A 5,100-nucleotide genomic window follows, 5' to 3' on the forward strand; every position below is an offset into this window, starting at 1 on the left:
CGTCATTCAGGATACCTATTTCCTGGTATAAAAAGACATTACTCTCAAACAATAACTTTCTTAAAAAAATATATCATGCAATCAGAGTTTTAAAAAGTTTCACTGAATATTTCAAACCTTGGAGAACAAATCATACAGTAACGGTTTTGACCAGTTTTTGCCTGAATAAACGCACAATCTTGCAAGTCAACACAGAGGCAGGCTTTGCTGTGAAAATGAGTGCTGAGTGGGAGCAAAGGCCCCATCCAAGGAGGAGCTCTGACCAGATGGGCCCAGCAAGGAGCCGCCAGGTCCCCGCACCCTCGCAGGCGAGCCAGGACAAGCCTCCAGGCTGCTGCAGCCTTCGGTGTGAGCTCAGCAGGCCCCTCTCCTCACCCAGAGCCCTGAGATGGACCAGGTTCTTTCTGCTTGAAGAATTTTAAATCCACATTGAAAACAACCCAGATTCCATTCACTTACAGCTGTGACCTTGACTTGCAAAATTTCGTGTTTTCTACCCTTTAAAGCCTGTCCGAGCTTTGCACAGGTAACGGAAGCACAGTTTTGATACCTTTGAGAGTTCACTCTCTAGCTAAATGAGTCACAAGATACCATACCCTAAGCAAGAACCCACCAGAGTGTTACAAAGGTGAGGTGGCAACTCAGTGCAGTGTACAATTCCCCACATTCCCAACGTTTTACATGCTCATTTAATTAAAAAGAAAGTCAGTTGCTCTGGATTCAGATATGGTGAAATTTTCATCACTGTCAAAGGCACCAACCAGATTTGGGAGTTTGTTAAAAGGTTAAAAATTCATATGAAACCTGCTGTAAATTAAGACAAAGGTAGATTAAAATGCATCATTAACTGTCTCTTTAAATAAAGCAATGCTTTCCATAAAAAGCAAAGGTGGGCTTTTGCCTTGATGCTGAACAACGCTGGCTCTAGAATTCTGTGCAAGTCTGCACAAAAAATACATTCTCTGAGAAAATTGTTTTCCACTTAGTGTGAATTTCAATATGACCCAGTTCAAAGGTAAATCATGATAAAGCTGCTATTGTCTTAAATTCTGCAGGCTAGAGTTTCAGACAAGCTGAGGTGGAAAGCCAGGATTGAGAAACCCAGTGAAGCACAGGGACACAGCACGGACTTTGGGTTTTGCAGTTGGAGGAAACTGGAGTAAAAAATTGATTTTGTGTGTAATACTTTTTTTTTTTTTTTTTGGCAGTACTGGGGATTGAACTCAGACCCTTGCACTTGCCAGGGAAACACTTATTCTACTGAGCCATCTTCCCAGCTCCAGGTGCAATACTTCTAGATGCTCTAGGAAGACCCAAAATCATGATAGCTGTAGCACTCTGTGAAAAAGTCACTATAGCCTGCTGCTGCCGAGTCGCCACTGTACCCATAACTTCTGTACCCCGCACCAGCGTTCATGTAGCCTCCATGGTTGGCACCACCAAATCCTTGCCCTTGGCCTTGCCCATGGATGCTGCCACCTCGGCCTCTACCCCGGAGGTTGTGGGGTGGGGGTACCCCATTGTGTATGGGACCATCCATCTCGAAGCCTGGGTTGTGTGGCTTGGCAGCAAATTTTGGTCCACCTTGCACAAGAACTGGTGTTCTCTTCTTTTTGTTGGCATTGAGGGCAAGGAGGGGTATCAGGAAGAAGTTTTTCAAGTGCAACGAGGGCAGCATATGCCTTTGCCACTTTCTTATTTGAGCCAGCACTTTGAAACTTCTGTCCATCCCCCTCAACCTCCATGACAATGTGCTTGTCGGAGCGCCTCCAGTCTCAGAGATGAACTCGCATTTGAGGCCTCGCCTCTTCTCGGTCAGCTCCTTGCTCTGTCAGGATTGGCCCCTCTTCAGAGGTGGCATCTGAGGAAAAGGCGGCACTGGGGGTGGAGCTGGCTTCTGCCGTGGGGCGCGGGGCCACCACAGCCGGCTTCCCCCCTGTCTCCTCAGCAGAGTCTTCCTCCTTGCTGGAGTCCCTGCCTTCAGCGCCTGTCGGCCAGCCCGTGTCCTGTAACACCTCCACAGCCACAGGCAGCTTGGCGGTCTTCCTGGAGGGTCCGGAGGCCTGAAGGAACTGCCATCTACCTCCACGGCCATGGTGAAGACGGGAGCATGCACAGGGCCTGTCTGAGACCCCAGCTTGTACTGCAGCCCTGGCTTCAACTGGTTCAACCATATCAGCGCATTCATGGTCTGGGGGCCTCTGCCTTCTCCTCCTTCTTTTGAACCTTCTTGTTGCTGGGGGACTTCTCCTCCCCATCCTCCTCCATGGGGTGTTTCATAGGCATAATGGCGTAAGTGATGCTGAGGGGGCATTTGAACAGTGTGATCCACTGGGTTCTCATGTTTTGTTTTTTTGGGGCATCTTGGAAGGCAGGGGGTCCATGCCCAGAACTTCATGGAGCTGGCCAAAGGCAGCAAGCTGCAGTGCATGCTGCACACTCTGTGTGGTATCTTCCCATTGCTGTCTGTCTAGATGCCACTAGCATCAGTGGCTTCTCTTTCACAAGGGTCATAAATGCCAGAACCACCTGGCATCACGATGCTGGACACCAGGCATTCTAACACTCTCTGCAGGGCCTCGCTGGCACCCACTGGCATGTTGGCTGTGCCAATGGACTTCTCACACACGAGCTCCAGAGGCTGTCTTCTGAGAGGACCCCAGGTGGGCATGCGGGTGCACATGTCCCTTGGGACTCGGATAACAATGACACAGGACTTCAGCCCATTAACCCTGGCCTTGAGCCACTTGGTGTGTCGGAGGGACACCAAGGCAACAAGGCATTTCTGCCTGTCCAGAACATCCTGGGGGTCTTGACTGATAGCATTTCTCCAGCTAGCATCTTCCCCAACTCTTCTTTGATAACAAGGATGTCAGGTGAATGGTCAAAGACAGTGGGGGCTCTTCTGTGTTTTTACCACAATTGCAGCATCATCCAGAGACTTAGTATTTCATATTTATTTTCTGTCACAGCAGCAAGCTGGATGGCCAGGTTGTCAGCCACCTTGTCCAGAAGGGCAGCTGTGGGCTCCTCCTTACATAGCAGGTCTAGATCTGAGACCCCTTGAGCAGAAAGCCCTTTGCCACCAGGCTGACCCGTATCATGCCCGGAAGGGTCCTGGTCATGTGTTCGGCCTTCTGTTCCCTGTAGGACATACACAGGCTGGCTCAGTAGGGAGCTGGTCTAGCCAAAAGCCAGTTAGGTGGCATTTCTTAGGAAACAGATTCTGAGCACAATGCCATGGATCTACCTGGCCCCTTCTTTGCTCTCTTTGTCTGCAGGCACATCCATGCTGCCTGACTCGGCCTGCTCACTGTTGCCCTTCTCCTGTTCGTCCATCAGTCGGACACAGCTTTGAGAGCCTCTTCGGTGTGGGACACCCTGTTCTGCACTGCCTCCAGCTCCTCTTGTGTTGGATACACTGAAGAATGCTTGCCCATCACGTGGCGATCATCTCTGACAAAAATCCACATTGGATGCATTTCTACTTTTTTCCGTAGTGTCTGGAAGTCAAGCTTTTGCTTAACTTTTCAAACTATGACAGATTTCCTTGATGTTACCAATACTTCAGCTATCTTCTCAGCACAAGCTGCCACCACCTCCTCCCTCCTGCCAAAGCCCACCGGGGTCTCCCCCCAAAAGCATGTGGTGTGGCCAGGCTGTTGAGTCCAACTGCAATGGTGAGAAGAGGAGGAGGAGCTGGGGACGAGCGGGCGGGTGGGTGGCACGAAGAACGTTCTTGAGCTAAAGCCTTTTTGTTTTTAATGCTAAGCCACAGTATTAAGTTCAGTGCAGCCTTCCTTTTTTCTAGGTTAGGTTCCTTAGTTTCAAGGCAACCATCCTCAACATGGCTCTTGTCTATGATTTTACTTTCCCTTCCTACCACTCTGGAAACCTGGGTGTCTGCTGATAAGGTGGGAACTAGAAGGATAGGAATTTTAATTGGAATAGTTCACAGCATCAAAGATTCACAGCTAAGGTAACCCCTGGTCCAAAGAGTGGCCCCAGAGTTACGGATGTCTACAAGTCTAAGTAGGACTGCTGGATGAGCCAGTCAGAGGGTGGGACAAGAGTGCAGGGCAGAGAGCGAAACTGTGGCCCAAGTATCCACCACACTCAGTGAATGTTGGAGCATGAGCCCTGTGTGACTACAACTTGATCATACTTGTGTGATCTGCAAGTATGTTGTTCTGCCCAAGCACCCTCGTCAGAGATATATTCTATTAATTAATTGACTGATTGATTTTTCTTTAGGATTGGTATTTTATTGTGCCCTTTCTAGTACTTGGGATGCGCACATCAGGTGTTAAAAGGTACAATACATTCTACAACTGACAACCACTTTCTGTAACTGAGTAAGCAAAGAAATGACAATTAAAATGAGCATGTGGCAGCATTTTTGGGGAAAAAAGTGACTAAAATGGATTTTAATTGATTAACACTGAGAGCTTCCGGCTACCCTGCGCCAGCAGGACCTACTACTGGCCCCAGCCCAGGTGGCAGTGTGGGTGAGACCCTCTTCCACCCCCATGGAATGCCCCCCAACACTCCGCAGCACCTTCCCCACCCTGCCCACCCAGAAGGAATTTCTGCGGTGTTCCTGGAACCCCCAGACCCAGTCCCAGCCCAGGCCCGGTGAGCTTGTGGGAGAGCTTCTGGCTACACTGTGCCGGCGGGACCTACTACTGGTTCAGCTCAGGTGCAGCATGAGTGAAACCCTCTTCTACCCACTTGTGACACCCCCCATCAATCCGTAGTACCCCCACACACCCTGCACACAGGCTAGGAATTTCTGCCATGTTCCGGGAACCCCCAGATCCAGTCCTAGCCCAGGCCAGGGAGTGTGTGGGAGAGCTGCCTCTCCCCCTTGTCCCCTCCAGGCTCAGCTCAGGCCTGGCATACAGGCCTGGAGTGAAACCCTGCAGCTGAAATCCCTGCAGAGAGTGTAGAGGATAGAACCACCCAGCTAGTCCAGGAGCAGAACATCTTGCCAGAGAGGTGCAACAGGTTCACCCACAAGGGGAGCAGCAGGAAGGAACTGAGCACAGCAGCCAGACCCAAGCCAGGCACAGCAGGATAAATCCAAACTTTGTAGATCTG

The 5,100-nt window shown here is 50.2% G+C and overlaps 1 protein-coding gene and 1 pseudogene across 1 annotated transcript in view; both read right to left on the reverse strand.

Moving 5' to 3' along the window:
* Positions 1–5,100, reverse strand: part of CUNH2orf88 (chromosome unknown C2orf88 homolog) — a 60,330-nt gene that overhangs the window by 46,212 nt on the left and 9,018 nt on the right. The gene's annotated exons all lie outside the window — the stretch shown is intronic.
* LOC101583743 lies at positions 1,304–3,482 on the reverse strand (annotated as a pseudogene).

Source organism: Octodon degus, unplaced genomic scaffold (genome assembly GCF_000260255.1).
Source record: "Octodon degus isolate 3935 unplaced genomic scaffold, OctDeg1.0 scaffold00025, whole genome shotgun sequence".
Taxonomy (NCBI): Eukaryota; Metazoa; Chordata; class Mammalia; order Rodentia; family Octodontidae; genus Octodon; species Octodon degus.